Source organism: Schistocerca cancellata, chromosome 2, assembly GCF_023864275.1.
Source record: "Schistocerca cancellata isolate TAMUIC-IGC-003103 chromosome 2, iqSchCanc2.1, whole genome shotgun sequence".
NCBI lineage: Eukaryota > Metazoa > Arthropoda > Insecta > Orthoptera > Acrididae > Schistocerca > Schistocerca cancellata.
The window spans coordinates 864,946,591-864,962,855 of record NC_064627.1 but is presented as its reverse complement, the minus strand read 5'-3'; the positions used below and the strand labels follow the sequence as shown (position 1 = coordinate 864,962,855).

At 41.1% G+C, this 16,265-nt stretch overlaps 1 protein-coding gene and 2 pseudogenes across 1 annotated transcript in view; 1 reads left to right on the top strand and 2 right to left on the bottom strand.

The window, feature by feature from the left end:
- The window catches only part of LOC126162810 (esterase FE4-like), a 312,964-nt gene that overhangs the window by 159,512 nt on the left and 137,187 nt on the right, over positions 1–16,265 (top strand). The gene's annotated exons all lie outside the window — the stretch shown is intronic.
- On the bottom strand, positions 10,760–10,877 carry LOC126164192 (5S ribosomal RNA; annotated as a pseudogene).
- LOC126163801 (5S ribosomal RNA) lies at positions 13,040–13,157 on the bottom strand (annotated as a pseudogene).

Below are 16,265 nucleotides of genomic sequence, written 5' to 3'. Positions count from 1 at the left end.
TTAAAAGTGTGTGGGCTACTGCTAAGATTTTTGGGTTCTTGTGGTAGCTTATTGAAAATGGATGCAGCAGCATACTGCACTCCTTTCTGCACGAGAGTCAAGGAAGTGCATTCCACATGCAGATTTGATTTCTGCCTAGAATTAACTGAGTGAAAGCTGTTAACTCTTGGGAATAAGCTAATATTGCTAACAACAAACGACATTAAAGAAAATATATACTGTGAGGGCAATGTCCAAATTCCCAGACTATTGAATAGTGGTCGACAAGAGGTTTTCGAACTTACACCACACATAGCTCGAACAGCCCGTTTTTGAGCCAAAAATACCCTTTTTGAATCAGAAGAATTACCCCATGAAAATATGCGAAGTATACTATTTTTCGTGTTGAAATGTCACTTTCTGTTCTAATGGTTTCTGTTCAAATGGTAAATAAAGCAGCATTTAGTTTCTGAACAAGATCCTGAACATGGGCTTTCCACAACAGCTTACTATCTATCCGAACTCCTAGGAACTTGAACTGTTCGGTCTCGCTTATAATATGCCCATTCTGTCTGATCAAAATATCAGTTCTTGTTGAATTGTGAGTTAGAAACTGTAAAAACTGAGTCTTACTGTGATTTAGCATCAAATTATTTTCCACATGCCACGAACTTATTTCATGAACTACATTATTTGATAATGTTTCAATATTACACACGAGATCCTTCACTACCAAGCTGGTGTCATCAGCAAACAGAAATATTTTTGAATCACCTGTAATACTAGAAGGCATGTTGTTGTTGTGGTCTTCAGTCCTGAGACTGGTTTGATGCAGCTCTCCATGCTATTCTATCCTGTGCAAGCTTCTTCATCTCCCAGTACCTACTGCAACCTACATCCTTTTGAATCTCCTTAGTGTATTCATCTCGTGGTCTCCCCCTACGATTTTTACCCTCCACACTGACCTCCAATACTAAATTGGTGATCCCTTGATGCCTCAGAACATGTCCTACCAACCGATCCCTTCTTCTGGTCAAGTTGTGCCACAAACTTCTCTTCTCCCCAATCCTATTCAACACTTCCTCATTAGTTATGTGATCTACCCATCTAATCTTCAGCATTCTTCTGTAGCACCACATTTCAAAGGCTTCTATTCTCTTCTTGTCCAAACTATTTACCGTCCATGTTTCACTTCCATACATGGCTACACTCCACACAAATACTTTCAGAAATGACTTCCTGACACTTAAATCTATACTTGATGTTAACAAATTTTTCTTCTTCAGAAACGCTTTCCTTGCCATTGCCAGTCTACATTTTATATCCTCTCTACTTCGACCATCATCAGTTATTTTGCTCCCCAAATAGCAAAACTCCTTTACTACTTTAAGTGTCTCATTCCCTAATCTAATTCCCTCAGCATCACCTGACTTAATTCGACTGCATTCCATTATCCTCGTTTTGCTTTTGTTGATGTTCATCTTATATCCTCCCTTCAAGACACCATCCATTCCGTTCAACTGCTCTTCCAAGTCCTTTGCTGTCTCTGACAGAATTACAATGTCATCGGCGAACCTCAAAGTTTTTATTTCTTCTCCATGGATTTTAATACCTACTCCGAATTTTTCTTTTGTTTCCTTTACTGCTTGCTCAATATACAGATTGAATAACATCGGGGAGAGGCTACAACCCTGTCTCACTCCCTTCCCAACCACTGCTTCCCTTTCATGTCCCTCGACTCTTATAACAGCCATCTGCTTTCTGTACAAATTGTAAATAGCCTTTCGCTCCTTGTATTTTACCCCTGCCACCTTTAGAATATGAAAGAGAGTATTCCAGTCAACATTGTCAAAAGCTTTCTCTAAGTCTACAAATGCTAGAAACGTAGGTTTGCCTTTCCTTAATCTTTCTTCTAAGATAAGTCGTAAGGTCAATATTGCCTCACGTGTTCCAGTATTTCTACGGAATCCAAACTGATCTTCCCCGAGGTCGGCTTCTACTAGTTTTTCCATTCGTCTGTAAAGAATTCGTGTTAGTACTTTGCAGCTGTGGCTTATTAAACTGATTGTTCGGTAATTTTCACATCTGTCAACACCTGCTTTCTTTGGGATTGGAATTATTATATTCTTCTTGAAGTCTGAGGGTATTTCGCCTGTTTCATACATCCTGCTCACCAGATGGTAGAGTTTTGTCAGGACTGGCTCTCCCAAGGCCGTCAGTAGTTCCAATGGAATGTTGTCTACTCCGGGGGCTTTGTTTCGACTCAGGTCTTTCAGTGCTCTGTCAAACTCTTCACGCAGTATCGTATCTCCCATTTCATCTTCATCTACATCCTCTTCCATTTCCATAATATTGTCCTCAAGTGCATCGCCCTTGTATAGACCCTCTATATACTCCTTCCACCTTTCTGCTTTCCCTTCTTTGCTTAGAACTGGGTTTCCATCTGAGCTCTTGATGTTCATACAAGTGGTTCTCTTATCTCCAAAGGCCTCTTTAATTTTCCTGTAGGCAGTATCTATCTTACCCCTAGTGAGATAAGCCTCTACATCCTTACATTTGTCCTCTAGCCATCCCTGCTTAGCCATTTTGCACTTCCTGTCGATCTCATTTTTGAGACGTTTGTATTCCTTTTTGCCTGCTTCATTTACTGCATTTTTATATTTTCTTCTTTCATCAATTAAATTCAATATTTCTTCTGTTACCCAAGGATTTCTACTAGCCCTCATCTTTTTACCTACTTGATCCTCTGCTGCCTTCACTACTTCATCCCTCAAAGCTACCCATTCTTCTTCTACTGTATTTCTTTCCCCCATTCCTGTCAATTGTTCCCTTATGCTCTCCCTGAAACTCTGTACAACCTCTGGTTCTTGCAGTTTATCCAGGTCCCATCTTCTTAAATTCCCACCTTTTTGCAGTTTCTTCAGTTTTAATCTACAGGTCATAACCAATAGATTGTGGTCAGAGTCCACATCTGCCCCTGGAAATGTCTTACAATTTAAAACCTGGTTCCTAAATCTCTGTCTTACCATTATATAATCTATCTGATACCTTTTAGTATCTCCAGGGTTCTTCCATGTATACAACCTTCTATCATGATTCTTAAACCAAGTGTTAGCTATGATTAAGTTGTGCTCTGTGCAAAATTCTACCAGGCGGCTTCCTCTTTCATTTCTTAGCCCCAATCCATATTCACCTACTACGTTTCCTTCTCTCCCTTTTCCTACACACGAATTCCAGTCACCCATGACTATTAAATTTTCGTCTCCCTTCACTACCTGAATAATTTCTTTTATCTCATCATACATTTCTTCAATTTCTTCGTCATCTGCAGAGCTAGTGGGCATATAAACTTGTACTACTGTAGTAGGTGTGGGCTTCGTATCTATCTTGGCCACAATAATGCGTTCACTATGCTGTTTGTAGTAGCTTACCCGCATTCCTATTTTCCTATTCATTATTAAACCTACTCCTGCATTACCCCTATTTGACTTTGTGTTTATAACCCTGTAGTCACCTGACCCGAAGTCTTGTTCCTCCTGCCACCGGACTTCACTAATTCCCACTATATCTAACTTTAACCTATCCATTTCCCTTTTTAAATTTTCTAACCTACCTGCCCGATTAAGGGATCTGACATTCCACGCTCCGATCCGTAGAACGCCAGTTTTCTTTCTCCTGATAACGACATCCTCTTGAGCAGTCCCCGCCCGGAGATCCGAATGGGGGACTATTTTACCTCCGGAATATTTTACCCAAGAGGACGCCATCATCATTTAATCATACAGTAAAGCTGCATGCCCTCGGGAAAAATTACGGCCGTAGTTTCCCCTTGCTTTCAGCCGTTCGCAGTACCAGCACAGCAAGGCCGTTTTGGTTATTGTTACAAGGCCAGATCAGTCAATCAACCAGACTGTTGCCCTTGCAACTACTGAAAAGGCTGCTGCCCCTCTTCAGGAACCACACGTCTGTCTGGCCTCTCAACAGATACCCCTCCGTTGTGGTTGTACCTACGGTACGGCTATCTGTATCGCTGAGGCACGCAAGCCTCCCCACCAACGGCAAGGTCCATGGTTCATGGTTCATTTATATAAATAAGAAACAGCAGTGGCCCCAGCACCGACCTTTGGGGAACGCCCCACTTAACAGTACCCCATTGGGACTGAACATCACTACCACTCTCAATATTGCGGAGAATTACCTTCTGCTTTCTGTTCTTAAAGTAAGAGGCGAACCAATTGTAAGCTACTCCCCGTACTTCATAATGGTCCAACTTCTGCAGTAATATTTTGTGGTCAACACAGTCAAAAGCCTTCGTTAAATCAAAGAAAACACCTAGTGTTCGCAACCTTTTATTTAATCCGTCCAAAACCTCACAGAGAAAAGAGAATATAGCATTTTCAGTTGTTAAACCATTTCTAAAACCAAACTGAACATTTGACAGCAAATTATGTGAATTTAAATGCTCCAGTAACCTTGCATATACAACCTTCTCGATAACTTTAGCAAACACCGATGGCATAGAAATAGGTCTATAATTGTCAAAATTATCCCTGTCTCCCTTTTTATAAAGTGGCTTCACTACCGAGTACTTTAATCGGTCAGGAAACCGACCACTCCTAAAGGAAAAGTTACAGATATGGCTGAGAACTGGGCTAACATACATAGAACAATACTTCAGTATTCTGCTGGATACCCCGTCATATCCATGAGAGTTCTTGGTCTTTAGTGATTTAATTATTAACTCAATCTCCCTCTTGTCAGTATCATGGAGGAGCATTTCAGGTAACAGCCTCGGAACACTTTTTTCTACGAGCGCTATATGATTCCCTGTTGGGACTAGGTTTCTATTTAGTTCACCTGCTATATTCAGAAAGTGATTATTAAATACTGTACATATATGCGACTTATCAGTAACACGGACATTCCCACTACGCACTGATTCTATATCCTCGACCTGTACCTACAGACCAGCCACTTCCTTTACGACTGACCATATGGTTTTAATTTTATCCTGAGACTTAGCTATTCTATCTGCATACCACACACTTTTTGCCTTCCTAATAACTTTTTTAAGCACCTTACAATACTGTTTGTAATGGGCTGCTGCATTTAGATTGTGACTGTTCCTAACGTTTTGTATAATTGCCACTTTGTTCTACAAGATATTCTTATCCCTTTAGTCAGCCACTCAGGCTGCCTGTTTGTACTAGTACCCTGTTTTGAACGTTCTAACGGAAAGCAACTTTCAAAGAGCACGAGAAAAGTCTTGAGGAAAGCATTATATTTATCGTCTACTGTATCAGCACTATAAACATCTTGCCACTCTTTTTCCTTGATAAGGTTTACAAAGGTCTCTACAGCAACTGGATCAGCTTTCCTAAAAAGTTGATAACTATATTTAACATGTGTTGCAGCACAAAAATCTTTTAGAGTTAAAATTTGTGCATCATGATCTGAAAGGCCATTCACCTTTTTGCTAACAGAATGCCCTTCTAGTAATGAGGAATGAGCAAAAATATTGTCTGTGGTTGTTCTACTGTTCCCTTGCACTCTCGTTGGAAAAAATACGGTTTGCATAAGATTATATGAATTAAGGAGGTCTACCAGCATCCTTTTCCTTGCACAGTGACTTATACAATTAATATTGAAGTCACCACATATAACTAACTTTTTGTATTTCCTATAAAGTGAACCAAGAACCTCCTCTAGCTTTAGCAAAAATGTTGTGAAATCGGAGTCTGGGGATCTATAAATAACAACAGTAAGAAGTTTAGCTCCATTAAATTTAACCACACCTGCACAACATTCAAACACCTTTTCAGTGCAGTACTTTGAAACATCAATTGACTCAAATGGGATACCGTTTTTCACATACATGGCTACTCCCCCACACCGCAAAGAGCTCCTAGAAAAGCTGCCAGCCAACCTGTGTCCTGGTGTCTTCAGCTCTTCTTATAGTATGGAGAATTTTTCGTTGACACGAGGAAAAAGACGCCTAGAGATATTGAATCGCTCGATAAAGGGCACATTACTTCTTCTTTTGGTCCATTTAATGTGCAGCATCTTGTGCCAGTACCGAAGCTCAAATTCACAATACTTTGCTTTTCTCCAGCCTTAAGAGTGCATGTAGCGCAACAGTAAAAGAAGACAGGAAGCACCAGGTACTCCAGAGATAAAATTCCAAGGCATCTGTTACACATTCTTCAGTGTCCTGCTCTGTATAAAAATGCTTTACCGTTACCTGTTTTAATTTATTCAGAGCAGTGATTGGAATTTTTTGGTAGTCTGCTAAAATATCTCAGATCAAAGTTCCTGAGGACCTTTGCTTGCCTGGCGTATGGCTTGTCAATTGCGTGTCCATTTCTTGTATTATGACGGTGTGTTGACTTCCTAAGGTAGAAGTTTTCTTAACTATATACTATTCTAGGGATTGTCACAAGATTAATTTCCTTGAAGTGATGTCTACATGATTTCCAGGGTGTTATTCCTGAAATATATGAGGTTGTCTTTTTTGTCATTTAGATATAGTCTTTTATCCAGATGAGTTTTCCTATAACACAATTCCATATGTAAGATGGAAACTGGAGAAAGTAAAATATGCATGTAGTAAGAGAATTTCACTAAGATGGCCTCTAAGCTCACGCAGGTAACTCTCACATGAGAGGCTGTTGCACAATTTATCTGTGTATACAATACAATTTGTCTTTTCAGTTATCCAAAGTTCCTTTAACTCCTAAAGTGCTCGTCCCTACCGTCAGATTACATAACGTCTGAATAATTATGCGTATAAAAATCTGAAACCCAGTGCGGCAACCACCACATACCATCATCTAGCGACAACCCCCAGACAGAGGCAGATGACCGGAGCGTTGTGGGACAAGTGGTACCAACTGTTGACCCAGTACAAGAAACCGAAAGCGGCAACCAACACATACCGAAACCTAGTGGGACTACTTGTAACTACGACAACCAGCCCCTTGATCACGACACAATATTAGAGGCAAAAATCACAGGAAAAGTTACCCAAAAGATAAGCCTTATAATGGAGGATTTCACGAAAAGTGTAAACATCATGATAAAGGAAGAAATTGCGAGTTCAAGACAAAAGATGCCAAAACCGCAGCAAATACCCAACACCACGAAGAGAGAAACCGAAAATGCATTCACACAAAGAAGACGAAAGCACCTTCCATACGAGAATACCAAGCAAAGGAAACGAATGATAATGAAGAACACTGGACTGAAGTTACCCATAGAAGAAAGAGAAGACCAACTAAGCAACAGGAGACGCTGACTGGCGCTGGACCACGAGACGCAAGTCTACAAACTGCAGAAAAGACGGCCTGGCTCTATGTAGGACGGCTTAAACCTGAGACAACACTGGACTCAATAAAACAATTTCTCAATAAGAAAGGAATCAAAGAAAACGTGAAATGTGAAGAACTGGCAAACAATAATAATACGAAATCTTTTAAAGTAGGCATCCCCTTTCACAACTTAGAGTTGGCGAACAAACCTGAATTCTGGCCAGCAGGAATCACCGTCAGATGCTTTTGTTTTCCCCGTTTTTTTTTCGAGATAACGAAGGGGTGCTTCTCCCATAAGACACAAGAATGCAGCCCAAAAGAATGCAAAGAAGAAGGAGCAGTAGGAACCTGAAAGATCCTCCTGTGGAATATAGAAGGTCTGAAAAGTGCAACCAACACAGCCTCAACAGACTTTCTGCAGGGATATGACATAACAGTCTTAACAGAAACATTCTTAACCGAAGACTGGCAACACCCAGAATTTTACTGTACTAATCTCCATGCAAAACAAGGCGACAGAGGAAGACCCAGTGGAGGAATAACTGTCCTCATAAAACCGGTATTAACGCCAATAACTGCAACTATCAAACAAGAACATACACTCATGACAGAAACGAAACACATTACAATAATATCAGCATACTTCCAACCGAACAAAACATGCATTGATATAGTAGATGAAATAGGCCAGCTGATCACTCAGAGTAAGTATAATAAACCACTAATTATTGCTGGAGACTTAAATTGCAGAATGGATGTACAAAATTACAAAGCAAAAGTAACAGTGGAAAAGCTGCAGGAAGAAGGCTTTATCCTGTTAAACAATCCCAACATACCTACATATATTTCCCACAACGGCAAAAGTACAATAGACATTGCGTTTATAAGGGGACCAATCAGGGGTAACATATCACCTCTCTGGACTGCAGACCACAAGCCACTTCGTAAACATATCCCTCTGGAAATAAATATCCAAGGAGCATGGCGAAAAACGCAAGAAAAGGAGGAAGAAGCACTCTCGAGAACAATAGACGTCGGGAAAGTGGAAGCAGAATCCTATCATATAAAACAAATCGAAATGTTAATAGACATTTCGCGAATAGAGGAAGCAACAGAAGCGATAGGAGAACTCCTAAGACAAGCCACCAACCCCAGATACAAAAGAAGAGCAAAAAAAATGGTTCGACACAGTGTTACAGTCTAAAAAAAGATGTACTAGGAAGCCTACGTCAACTAAAACAGTGCGCAGAGAACCCTATACTCCTCAGGAATTACGCCGAAAAACGAAGCATCTATAAGAAAACTCTAAAGGAAAAGAAGAGATCATTCTGGAAAAGAAGGAAAGAAACTAGTGGAGCAAGCCTCAAAAGAGCCATATATTGTGCTACGCCCAGGAAAACGAGCGGAAACACATTACGTAGACATGAAAATATGGGAGACGCACTTCGACAACGTACTTAATAAGGAAGGACTAAGAGGGAGACCGGAGGGCAGAGAGGATACAATGCTGCAAACAACTGTGGATTGGATCCCATTGACCACGGAAGAGATCAAAGATGCCATTAACACCACCAAGAGTAAAAAAGCTGCAGGCCCTGACAGACTTTATAGCGAATATCTGAAAGACACTGCCCAAATACTGACGCCAATGTGGACAAAACTCTGCAATAAGTGTATAGAAACAGCTTCCATTCCGTAACAGTGGAGACAGTCAACAGTAAAAGTGCTTTATAAAGGGAAAGGAGACCCCAAGAACCCTAGCAAATACAGAGGCACAGCCCTAGAAAACTTACCTTTCAAAGTGTTCACAAAAATAATAACAGAAAGAATAAAGCAAATAATCGGCGAACACCTTCCCGAAACGCAAATGGGATTCAGAAAGGGAAGATCAACTCTGACAGCAATAGAACTCCTGCTAAAGAGTGTATGGGAAGCCCTTGAAGACAGAAAAGCTCTATGAAGTATTCATAGATTTTACAAAAGCCTTTGACTTTATAAACAGAAAATTAATGACCAAAAATCTAGAGGAAACCCTGGGAAAAAACAACATCTGGACACGAATTATAAGCGCAATACTGCAATGGAACGAAGTAAGAATATCAGACAATCTCTCCCTATCGGAGCCGATACTCCAATCAAACGGAGTACTACAGGGAGACCCACTGAGTCCTCTGTTATTTATCCTTGCAGCGGAAGAAATTGCAAGAATACCCCAAAGGGAGGGTGTAGTCTCATATGGATATGCAAACGATATTGTAATAGGTGCAAAGAATATTGCAAAGTTACAAGAAGCGATAAACGATATGGAAGATTGGTGTGTCGAACACGGCTTCGAAATAAATGTGGCGAAAACAGAAATTATGGTACTCAGAAATGGAGGAAGAACACCTGCATCAGCTGAGATCTTCATACAAGAGAGAAAACTGAAGATTGTACCGGACTACAAGTGCTTAGGGGTCACAATACAAACAACTGCAAAATGTTTCACAAAACATGTAACAGAGAAAGCAATGCAAGCAATAATGGCAATACATGAAATGCAATACATCAGATCCCTTTGCCTACAGACAGCAATGGCACTATTCAGAGCTAAAATCTTCCCAATACTGACGTACGTCATAGAAATTATTGGACCACATCTTACAGTGAACAACCTAACAACACTAGAAAGAGTGAAGGCGACCTATATAAAGAAAGCAATAGGAGTGTCCAAACCAACACGATGGAGACTTGTATACCTGCTGACGAGGGAACCCTTCCTCATTGAAGACCTTCGGACAATCCTGCTGCTACCCAATAGCAGCGCCTTGGAAAGTCTACTTAAAACATTGAAGGAAAAAAGGGAAGACATACCTCCAGAATTTTACAGCACAGGTGCCATGATTGACCGAACATGGACAAAGGAAAACTTCGAAATGAGACACGTGATCACCAGATTGGCAGTCCACGGTTTCCACCACCTTATTTGCAACAACACGTTATATCATGAACCAAACGAAATGTGTGAGTGTAAACTGTGTAACCAAATTTGCAAACGTTACCATATAGAGTTCTGTACCAAAAGGACTCGAACAGTAAGTGACTATGCAAATCATAATATGTGAAATTTATAATTTATCTTATTATTATCACTGTACATTGAATCTGCATGGCTATTTGGCTGCAATAAACTTATTATTATAAAAATCTGGTTCCCCAAATTTGTAATATTTACAGAATTGTCTGAGTACATACATTCTCTTAATAACACTAAACTAAACTCAATTCCGTCCAAAAAGGCCTTGGAAGGCCCAACGGAACCGAATGGCCGCCGTGTAATCCTTACCCTACAGGCGTCACAGGATGCGGATATGGAGGGGCACGTGGTCAACACACCGCTCTCCCGGCCGTATGTCGGTTTACGAGACCGGAGCCGCTACTTCTCAATCAAGTAGCTCCTCAGTTTGCCTCACAAGGGCTGAGTGCAACCCGCTTGCCAACAGCGCTCGGCCGACCTGATGGTCGCCCATCCAAATGCTAGCCCAGCCCGACAGCGCTTAGCTTCGGTGATCTGACGGGAACTGGTGTTACCACTGCAGCAAGGCCGTTGGCCCTCTTAATAATGCAGTTCAATAATAAATTTATTGATCTTCTTAATACTTAAAACACCATTACGACCATTTACTTGTTTTCTGTAGGCAACTTCAGAATTACGTGCTGATCTGGCAGATTCTTGTGTCGTCCTGGTGTCGCTAGCACCCTCTCTCTATTTCCGCCGTACACTTTGATACATGCAACATAAAGGGTGACAATTATTGAACTATATGAAAAATGGTAAATTAGTTACAAACTATAGCGTGCACACACTTTATTTAACATGTAAACGTCACTACAGACATTTGGATTTAGGTTAAGACATGTTCGATATGTCTGCTATCAATGGTGATGATGTGGCGCAGGCGAATAGTGAAATTCTGAATGGCCCGCTGAAGTATAGGAACATTGACGCTGTCGTTGACCTCCTGAGTTGCTGTTTTCAGCTCAGCAATGGTTTTGAGGTTATTGCTATATTGTCTTTGATAAAGCCCCACAAAAAGGAGTCGCATGTGTTCAGATCCGGAGAGTATGGAGGGCAATCGAGGCCCATGTCAGTGGCCTCTGGGTACCCCAGAGCCAGAGTGCGGTCCCCAAAGTGCTTCTCCAGGACATCAAAAACTCTCCTGCTTCGATAGAGTCAAGCTCTGTCTTGCCTGAATCACATCCTGTCGAAATCAGCGTCACTTTGGATAATGGGGATGAAATCATCTTCCAAACCCTTCACGTACCTTTCGATAGTCACTATACCATCAAGGAATATCGCACCGATTATTCCGTGACTGGGCATTGCACACCACACATTCACCCGTTGTAGGTGAAGAGACTTCTCGATCGCGAAATGCGGATTCTCAGTCCCCCCAAAGCGCCAATTTTGCTTATTGACGAGCCGATCCAAATGAAAGTGGGCTTCGTCGCTAAACCAAACCATACTTCGCTTACTAATTCACAGCATGCCCCGCGGCCAACCATGCAGTTTGAACTCCTAACGCAAACCTTTCAGAAGTTATGACGATTTTATTTCATACAGTTCAATAATTGTCACCCTGTATATTAAACAATACAAACATTAGATACATTCAATATTCTTCCTAAAGAACCAAAATTACAAAGTTATGAATTACATGGTTGGATAATAGTGTAAAGACAATAATTTAAGTATTAACTATAAAATATTCATGGCCTACTCATAAGCAACTAGGTCCCAAGTTTGTAAACATTAAGTGACCTGATTCGTAATGCCGTGCACCTGCCAGCGCTGCGTCATTCATATACTGCTCCGTGAAGCACTGAGGCAACGACCTTGCCGCAACAGCCGGTGGCTGGTGATTCGTCACCCCGTATAACATTAGCCACGTCTTCAGAACTGCTATTACGTGTTCAGCTGATTCAACAGTCCTTGCGCTGTACCTCACTAGGCTGTGATGCGATTTACCTACTGCTCAATCAAGGGTTGCAGGAACTACCTTGCCTCAACAGCTAGAGGCTGAGCACGTAATAGCGGTGCCGGAGGTGTGGCTAATGTGTCCAGGGCGACGAGTTACCAGCCACGAGCTATTGCGGCAAGGTCGTTGCAGCACTGTTTGACAGAGCAGTAGGTGAATAACGCATCGTTGTCGTGTGCGCAGCGGGCGGTTAAGAGGTTACTTATTATTTACAAATAGACTTGGGAACCTATGTGGTTATGAGATGAAGATGAATATTTTACAATTAATACTTGAGATTGTATTTAGACTACTATTCACTCCGCCCCTGGTAGCTGAACGGTCAACGTGACGGATTGTCTGTCCTCTGGGCCCGGGTTCGATTCCCGGCTGGGTCGGGGAATTTTCCCCGCCCAGGTACTGGGTGTTGTGCTGTCCTCATCATCATCCTCTCATCCTCATCGACTGCAGATCGCCGAAGTGGCGTCAAATTGAACCGGCCAACGGTCTGCCCGATTGGGAGCCCTAGCCATACGATTAAATAAATAAATTCATGTAATTCATAAAAGCACTCAATCTTCAGACCACGAGTGGTCTACCGGGGCCATCCGACCGCCGTGTCATCCTCAGTGGAGGATGCGGATAGGAGGGACGTGGGGTCAGCACACCGCTCTCCCGGTCGTAAGATAGTGTTCTTGACCGAAGCTGCTACTAGTCGGTCGAGTAGCATCATGAGGCTGAGTGCACCCTGAAAAATGGCAACAGCGCATGGTGGCCTGGATGGTCACCCATCCAAGTGCCGACAACGCCCGACAGCGCTTAACTTCGGTGATCTCACGGGAACCGATGTATCCACTGCGGCAAGGCCGTTGCCTCAAGTAATTCATAATTTTGTAATTATGTAATTTTGGTTCTTCAGGGAGATTTTAATATGGTATTATGTTACATGTATCAAAATGTACGAGGGGAATAGAGAGAGGGTGCAAACGACACCAGGTCGACACCAGCAAGCGGCGGATCGGCATGTAATTTTGCAATTGGCCACAGAAAACAAATAAATGGTGCTACAAGTGTCAACAAATGTGATAAATTTGTTATTGAAATTTACTATTAAAAGAATGTATGTACTAAAATAATTTTGTAAATATTAAAAATTGGAAGGAATGTTAATTTTTGTATGACTAATTATACAGACACTGTAGTACTCCAAAAGGAGAGACAAGCTCTTTAGGAATCGAAGGAACTCTGAAATACTGAAAAAACGAACTAGTAAGGAAATTTATGTAACAGAGCAGTTAAGGTCCCAGTAGGGTTGGAGGTTTTTTCTTATTTTTAAAATTTTCTCAATTTTCGCAAAACCAGATAATCTTAAAAAAAGTTCGATACGTGGCGTCTAAGCCATATCACTGGCCACGTTTATTACATTTTGTTGCTATGTTTTAGTGCACGGTATAGGAAGATTTTGTTACGTAGGGTTCGATCACAACGCCAACGACGCGCCAAATGGTCACATACCGTGAGAACGGTCGGGCTCGCATCCTACTGGAACAGAAAGAGACAGTTGGAATTCACCTACCACAGTGGGAGACAAGAAGCGAATCGTTTACTTACACTGAAAACTTGTTAATAATAATTTCAATATCACTCAGTTTATCAGAAAATTCTAATTACAGAATTTAGTTACTGCCAGTGCTTATTGATGGAAGTCAAACTGCTAAGATAGCTCACTACAAATCTATGACCAGTTTCCAAGGAGTTAATATAGGAACCCGTGTATACAACCTGATCTCACGTAAGACGGAACAGTTTGCTGAAAAATTGCCTCGGATGACGAACGTGTGCGATGTTGTGTTTATCCAAGACAGCCTACAATCAATTTTCGAGAAGGCAACATGCGAACTAATGAGTGAAGTGCATCTCCGCGTAAAGACTGAATTTATTGTTATATTTGCCTCGGAAAACATATTTGTGCAATCTCATGTTGATTCGAAGATCGTGTGAATCGTATGATTATGGCCTTTGCGGTGCTCGGGAACTAATGATAAATGACCGAGAATCTTGTTACAAAAAACTTTTTTCTTGATTTTTTGGCTTGTAGAAATAAAAATCCAGTGGCATCTCAATGCTCTGCAATTTCAATTTTAATAGCTCTGAATTTTTTCCCATTTACCACTTCATTATGCACTGTTTAAGTGCATGCACGTTAGTGCCTGTGGCCAGCAGAGAAGAAACCAGTTGGGGCAACATCTATGACACACGAGGTAAGCAGGTTGGTTGGAATTCAGTTACGAGAAAGAGGAGGCAGACACCCTAGACTCTCATCTCTAAAACAAACGCAGCATCTCTGTGTTTCCTTGTGTACATATTGTGGCAGAAAATATTTCGAACAGTCATTCTCCTGTCTGCTGTGATAGTATTACACCAATAATGACCAGAACGACCACTCACGTACGCTTTAAAGCCTTCAGTTACATCTCCAAATTCACAATGTACTTCAAATAAAGCATAATCAATCAAACCATGAACTTTACACATTGAAACGTCCCATTAGAAAAATTTATAAAATGACAGTGCTGGAAAACCTCTTGCGTTATTTGATTTTCAAACAGCTGACCAAGACTGAACGTACTCAGACATTTCTCTCTTTACTTATTCTGATCATCACGAAACTGACACACAATATTTGTAGCGCAACGCAATCTGACTTTCAATAATCCCTATAAAAGAATGGTCCTGACTAACAATAACCTATACCTTTCATGAACCACTTACCTCACAAAAATCTTCGTTACTCGAACTACTGCAATACAGATAGCGCCAATACTGCCAGCTAAATAAAAGATTCTAACTACTAAAGGCAATAACTACTGATAGGCATAGTTAGCAAATGAAAGATTTACATAGAGAACAAACAATGTATTTACCTTAATGTTGTGTTGTTGTGGTCTTCAGTCCTGAGACTGGTTTGATGCAGCTCTCCATGCTACTCTATCCTGTGCAAGCTTCTTCATCTCCCAGTACCTACTGCAACCTACATCCTTCAGAATCTGCTTAGTGTATTCATCTCTTGGTCTCCCCCTACGAATTTTACCCTCCACGCTGCCCTCCAATACTAAATTGGTGATCCCTTGATGCCTCAGAACATGTCCTACCAACCGATCCCTTCTTCTGGTCAAGTTGTGCCACAAACTTCTCTTCTCCCCAATCCTATTCAATACTTCCTCATTAGTTATGTGATCTACCCATCTAATCTTCAGCATTCTTCTGTAGCACCACATTGCGAAAGCTTCTATTCTCTTCTTGTCCAAACTATTTATCGTCCATGTTTCACTTCCATACATGGCTACACTCCATTCAAATACTTTCAGAAATGACTTCCTGACACTTAAATCTATACTCGATGTTAACAAATTTCTCTTCTTCAGAAACGCTTTCCTTGCCATTGCCAGTCTACATTTTATATCCTCTCTACTTCGACCATCATCAGTTATTTTGCTCCCCAAATAGCAAAACTCATTTACTACTTTAAGTGTCTCATTTCCTAATCTAATTCCCTCAGCATCACCCGACTTAATTCCACTACATTCCATTATCCTCGTTTTGCTCTTGTTGTGTTCATCTTATATCCTCCCTTCAAGATAACATCCATTCCATTCAACTGCTCTTCCAAGTCCTTTGCTGTCTCTGACAGAATTACAATGTCATCGGCAAACCTCAAAGTTTTTATTTCTTCTCCATGGATTTTAATACCTACTCCGAATTTTTCTTTTGTTTCCTTTACTGCTTGCTCAATATACAGATTTAATAACATCGGGGAGAGGCCACAACCCTGTCTTACTCCCTTCCCCACCGCTGCTTCCCTTTCATGGCCCTCGACTCTTATAACTGCCATCTGGTTCCTGTACAAATTGTAAATAGCCTTTCGCTCCCTGTATTTTACCCCTGCCACCTTTAGAATTTGAAAGAGAGTATTCCAGTCAAC